Consider the following 7,146-nt stretch of genomic DNA (forward strand, 5'->3'; position numbering starts at 1 on the left):
CACTTGTGCTAAGCCTCACATCAGCAGACCACAACTTAATTTAAACTAATTACAGTTTCAGCCTCTCTCAAGAGTGGAATTTTTGACCAGTCTGGAGTATCCTGATCAAAACTAGTGAGGTAATCTGCATGATACTCCCCCTCCCCCACCCCAACCTTCCCTCAAAGGAAGGTGACCTTGCCTGAAAGAATTCTTTTGTTTTTTACTTCCCAGTTTCACTCCCTTTCTGCCATTTTGTACAGTTCCTTGCAGTGCTTTTCTACTTGCTAAATTGGATGCTGCCTGAGTCATGAATTGTTGAATAAAGAAAAATAGATCTTCAAGTTCACTCAGTTGAATTCTGTTTCTTAAAAGTGAAAAATAATTTATTCTAATTTCGTAGGGCATTAATTTTAAATGTAAATCTTTCTCATAGTTTTGTTTTTTTTGTTTTTTTCCTTTGGTACGCGGGCCTCTCACTGTTGTGGCCTCTCCCGTTGCAGAGCACAGGCTCCGGACGCGCAGGCTCAGCGGCCATGGCTCACGGGCCCAGCCGCTCCGGGGCATTTGGGATCTTCCCGGACCGGGGCACGAACCCATGTCCCCTGCATCGGCAGGTGGACTCTCAACCACTGTGCCACCAGGGAAGCCCTATAGTTTTGTTTTTAATATTACTTAAATCTTTATATTTTTGGTTTTTTAAATTATGATCTATCAAGAATTGAGATATTGGTATAAAAATCACATAAAAATTTAATGTTTCTGTCAATTTCTTCTTGTTTTTACAAGTGCTTTATTTTATAAATATAATGTTAAATGACCTTTATCATCATAAAATAATTTCATTGTCCCACTTAATAATTCTGCCTTGAAATTATTGTGGGTGTTAATACTGTATCTTTTTGTTTCATTGGCATGGTGTGTCTTTATTGTTTTCATTTATAGTCAGTTCTTTCAAGGCAATCACTGAGACAATATATGTTCACCTTTTTAATTTTTTGCTTTGTTATTTTTCCTTGACCTTGAGAGTCATATTAATTTTATATATAAATTGTATCCCCTTTGTGTTTATTGTCAAAACTGATAGGACTGGTCTTTCTTTTGAAAGGCCCATTTATTTTATTTTGTGACTTTAAGTTTCCTTTGTTTTGTTTTCTATTGCTGTGCTCTAAATTATGTAAATTGTAATTTTTGTATTTTTATCTCACAGATTTTTTTTTAAAAAGAATTAGGATGAATACATCCTGTTTGATATCCCTTGTTTCCAGATGTTAAGAATGAATTCTTGTTTAAATTAAGTTAGCCATTCCTTCTTATCTACACAATTGATATTCATTTTAATTCTGAGTCTTTCTTTAAAACTATGCTCTTCATGGTACAAAAGTGACAATTTGCTTGTATCCTTGCAATTCAAGATTGTTTATCTATTCTCTTATTTTCTGAAAGACTAGTCAAAATAGAATTTTCTCATAAAATCTTTCTTGTTTTGATTCTGCTGTAGAAATTACTTCATTGGCATCTAACAGTTACAGTTGTAGAAGAGAGAATTAAAGTTAATGAAGCCTTTTTTCTATCCTTCCTGTGGTTAATATGATTCTCTCTATGTGATTATAGTATTCAGTTCTTAATACTGGAAATGTATAACTTCATAATATAGGTTTTGGGTATAGTTAATGTTTATTAAATAATCTTTTTAAGTGTTAAGACTTTCAATTGTGCATATTTATGTTTTTCTTCATTTAAAAAAAGTTTTTCCAGTATATCTGTGTAATTAAAAGAAAAATTTTCCATTTTTCTTAGTTTTTTCTTTAAGCATACTTATTTTCCTATCATCCTTTCTCTAGGAGTATTCACATTTTTGTCCTTCTCAAATTCCATGGAATTTTCTCTAGTATACTTTAAATATCACTGATTTTTCTATTTTTTTAATAATAGGTTTTTTTAACATCTTTTTTTTTTTTTTTTTTTTATCTATTTTGGCTGCGTTGGGTCTTTGTTGCTGCACGCAGGCTTTCTCTAGTTGAGGCAAGTGGGGGCTACTCTTCGTTGTGGTGCACAGGCTTCTCATTGCAGTGGCTTCTTTTGTTGCGGAGCACAGGCTCTAGGCATGGGGGCTTCAGTAGTTGTGGCACGTGGGGTCTAGAGCGCAGGCTCAGTAGTTGTGGCACACAGGCTTAGTTGCTCCGTGGCATGTGGGATCTTCCGGACTAGGGCTCAAACTCGTGTCCCCTGCATTGGCAGGTGGATTTTTAACTACTGTGCCACCAGGGAAGCCCCTTAATAATAGTTTTGATACTACTGATTTATGCTTTTAAAGTTTTGCAATATTATTGTCTTTATTCTTAAATTGATTTTCATAATTTACCAGTTGCTCTTGAAGGGAAGCAGAGTTTGCCACCACAAAACATGCTTCTTTGGCTAAGGGTTATTTTGACCTTGTTATTTTTAAAAAACAGCAGTCACTTGTGAAACTCTGAAAGCCAAGTAGAAGTTATCCTTTTATAAGAAATATTTACATGTATAAGGGAAATCTCCATTTGTAAGGGTGTCCTCCCTGTCTGTAATGGAAGAGAAGGATGATTAAATCTCTATAAATTATTCAGTGGAAAAGTCAAGGACTTAAATCTGCATATCAAGCTTACCATTGTTACTTGTTACTGTGGGTTTCCAGATAGTGTCCCATTAACAGCACCCCTCCCCCAACATCTTTGCTTGAGATGGTGTTTAAGGTTATGGCTTAGGCCATTTGGGGGAGTTACTCACTTTCCCTGGGTATTTCCCACGTATATATGAAGTATCTACGCTATTAAACTTCTGTTTGTTTTTCTCCTGTAAATATGTCTTTTTCACAGGGGGATCTCAGGAAAAATTATTTTTTCTCCCCTATACTTTCTCTCTCATTTAATTATTAACTCATCCCTGTCTATTTTGTGGAATCCAGTGTCAGGGAGGAAGAAATTTTCCTCTACCCTTCTAGGTTCTTATGGCTGGTCTAAGAATTAAATTGACATGAGACAGATTAACAGGAGAAAATGAAACTAAATTTAACAACATATATACATGGGAGAGACCCAGAAAAACTGCGTAACTTGCCAAAATGGCCAAAACCCTCACCTTAAATACCATCCTCAGCTACAAACAAAAGAGCATGCTGAGGATGGGGATAGTTGTGGGAGATTACCAGGAAAAGTATGATAAACAAGGGTGATTGTGAACCAGATTTAAGTCATGGCCTTCTCCATTGATAAGAGTTTCTGACATTTAGTCATCCTCTTCCAGGTACAGAGAGGGAGACATACTTACAAATGGTGATTTCCCTTACAAATGTAAATGTTTTATACAAAAGGGCAACTACTCCTTGGTTTTCAGAGTAATTCCTCTGTCTGCTGTTTCTCAGAAAATAACCAGCTTAAAACAATTAATACACCAAATAGACATATATTAGGTTGGCAAATTCTGCTCCCCTACACCAGAAACATAAAAATAAAAATCTTCTCCCTCTGTTTTTTTTTTTCTATGGTGTTTGTTGTTGTTGTTGTTTTGGAGGGAGGGGGAGCAGAGGGCAATCATTTTGTTTACTGTACCCAACTGGATTCCACACAAATGTGGGTGGCATTTGGTTGACACCTCTTCCAGTGATGCAAACAATTTTTAAGACCAAAACCTTTAAATCTGAGCTCAGAAATTGTAAGCTGATAATTTATTTTCCATGTTTAGCTGTTAAGTTATTCAAGGTCAGTGAAAAGAAAATTCGCTACCTGGTTCCTTCCTACTGGGGTCTTTGTCTTCCTATATTTTCTGTCTGAATATTTTACAAATTATATTATGAAAATTTTTAAACCTAAAGCAAAGTTTAAAGAATTTTACTGTGAACGTCCATATTCCCAAGACTATAGTATTAACATTTAATTATACTTTTAAAATTACACATCTAACAATTCATCTGTCTACACGATTAATCCATCTTAATTTTTATGCATTTCAAATTGATATTCAGATATTAGTACTTGGTTGTCTAACTACTTCAGCAGGTATATCCTTAACTAAAGTGAAATTTGTTTGCCATGCATTAAAAATGAATATTCAACTCAGTAAATGTAAAGATCAAACTGACTTTATTCAATAATTCATGAATCAGGCAGCATCGCATTCAGCAAATAGAAAGGAGCTCCAAGGAGCTGTGCAAAATGGAAGGCTTTCATAGACAGGGACAAGGAAAAGCCGATTACTTAGTTTTTCTTTGGGGGATAGAAAGGGTTGTTGACTTAAAAGAGTCGCACAGTGTAAAAGCGTGAGTGGAGTTTATTCAGTGTCTTACTGAGGACTGTAGCCTGGGTGGCACCCACTCAGATAGCTCTGAGAAACTGTTCTGAAGATGTAAGAGGGGAGGTCAGTATATATGTGATTCTGGTGAATGGGATGTGTGCAACCAAGCACACATCTCGGTAGAAAATTGCTGCTAGTCACAGGAACAGATATCTTAGTTAATGGGTTTAGTGCTTTTCTAAGTATGAGAAGATACAACAATCCAGGTTCATAAAAAAATTTCTTCTGGGCTTCCCTGGTGGCGCAGTGGTTGAGAGTCCGCCTGCCGATGCAGGGGACGCGGGTTCGTGCCCCGGTCTGGGAAGATCCCACATGCCGCGGAGTGGCTGGGCCCGTGAGCCATGGCCGCTGAGCCTGAGCGTCCGGAGCCTGTGCTCCGCAACGGGAGAGGCCACAACAGTGAGAGGCCCACGTACGGCAAAAAAAAAAAAAAAAAAAAAAAAAATTTCTTCTGAAAATATCTATCTGAAGAGCTGTTCTAACAGTTTTCCTAGAGCACACAGTGTGTCATTCCTGATTTCCACCCTGAACTCCTTTCAGGGTGTGTTAAAGGTTAGTGACTGCAGTAGCTAATGACTCAATCCTTATAGAGCTGGACGGTAAGCAATATTCTTTAGTCGGCAAGATCTTAGGGGGATTACCTCACTAGTGCTGACCAGAAAATTCCAGACTGACAGGTTTAGGTTACATTCCTGGGAAAGGTTGAAACTGCAGTTAGGTTAGGTATTAAGTCTTCGTTTCCTGATGTGGGGCTTAGCACAAGTGACTCCTTTTTGGGACCTGTTGCTTCTTTTTTTAACAAGTTTTTCTCTTTTGATGTGAAATTTGTTTTAATCTTAAATACACATTTGGTGAATTTTGACAAGTGCATATACCTGTGTAACCCAGTCTTCTACTGAGACATAAAATATCACGAAACCACAATAAGTTCCTTCATGCCCCTTCCTAGAAAACCCTGGCCTTTACACTCCCAGATATAATTTTTTTTTTTAATTGGAGTATAGTTGGTTTACAGTGTTGAGTTAGTTTCAGGTGTACAGCAAAGTGAATCAGTTATACATATACATACATCTACTATTTTTAAGATTCTTTTCCCATATAGGTCATTACAGAGTATTGAGTAGAGTTCCCTGTGTTATACAGTAGGCCCTTATTAGTTATCTATTTTATATACAGTAGTGTGTATATGTCAATCCCAATCTCCCAATCTATCCTTCCCCACTCCTTTCCCTCCTGGTAACCATAAGTTTGTTTTCTACATCTGTGACTCTATTTCTGTTTTGTAAATGAGTTCATTTGTATCATATATTTTAGACTCAACACATAAGTGTTTTCATATGATATTTATCTTTGTCTGACTTACTTCACTTAGTACGATAATCTCTAGGTCCATCCATGTTGCTACAAATGGCATTATTTCACTCTATTTTATGGCTGAGTAATATTCCATTGTATGTAAGTACCACATCTTTTTTTTTTAATTATTTAGAATGATGCAAATTAGGAACTTAAATATTCAATATAAAATGAAATAGATGTGAATATAAAGTTCACAATTGAAACATCATTATCTCTTTCATCATTAGTGCTTCTGTTTATATTTTCTGTCATTTCTGGTTCTTTTTTTTTTTTTTTTTGGTTGCCTTCTTTGATCTCTTTTTATGTCCTGCTATTTTTAATTGACTGCAAGTCTTTTTTTTTTTCCTTTGAATAGGCTACGTTCTAATTTTTTAAAATTTTTTTTAAATTGGGGTATAGTTGTTTTACAATGTTGTGTTAGTTTCTACTGTACAGAGAAGTGGAGTTCCCTGTGCTATACAGCAGGTATACATATTAGTGTATATATGTCAATCCCAATCTTCCAATTCATCTCACCCTCCCTTCTCCCCTTGGTGTTCATACATTTGTTTTCTACATCTATGTCTCTATTTCTGCCTTGCAGACTGGTTATTCTGTACCATTTTTCTAGATTCCACATATATGCGTTAATATATGATATTTGTTTTTCTCTTTCTGACTTACTTCACTCTGTATGACAGTCTCTACAAATGACCCAATTTCGTTCCTTTTTTATGGCTGAGTAATGTTCCATTGTATATATGTACCACATCTTTTTACCCCATCTTCTTTATCCATTACTCTGTTGATAGACACTTAGGTTGCTTCCATGTCTTGGCTATTGTAAATAGTGCTGCTGTGAACATTGGGGTGCATGTATCTTTTTTTTTTTTTTGCAGTACGCAGGCCTCTCACTGTTGTGGCCTCTCCCGTTGCGGAGCACAGGCTCCGGTCGCGCAGGCTCAGCGGCCATGGCTCATGGGCCTAGCCGCTCCACGGCATGTGGGATCTTCCCAGACCAGGGCACAAACCCGTGTCCCCTGCATCGGCAGGCGGACTCTCAACCAGTGCGCCACCAGGGAAGCCCACATGTATCTTTTTGAATTAGAGTTTTCTCTGGATATATGCCCAGGAGTAGGATTGCTGTATAATATGACAGTTGTATTTTTAGTTTTTTAAGGAACCTCCATACTGGTTTCCATAATGGTTGTACCAATTTACATTCCCACCAACAGTGTAGGAGGGTTCCCTTTTCTCCACACCCTCTCCAGCATTTATTGTTTGTAGACTTTTTGATGATGGTCATCCTGACCAGTGTGAGGTGATACCTCATTGTAGTTTTGGTTTGCTTTTCTCTAATAATTAGTGATGTTGAGCATCTTTTCATGTGATTTTTGGCCATCTGTATGTCTTCTTTGGAGAAGTTTCTGTTTAGATCTTCTGCCAGAGATAATGTTTTGATATTTTTCTCTGTACATTAGTTTTACGTGTCCTAAAATTTTA

Source organism: Tursiops truncatus, chromosome X (assembly GCF_011762595.2).
Source record: "Tursiops truncatus isolate mTurTru1 chromosome X, mTurTru1.mat.Y, whole genome shotgun sequence".
NCBI classification, from domain to species: Eukaryota; Metazoa; Chordata; class Mammalia; order Artiodactyla; family Delphinidae; genus Tursiops; species Tursiops truncatus.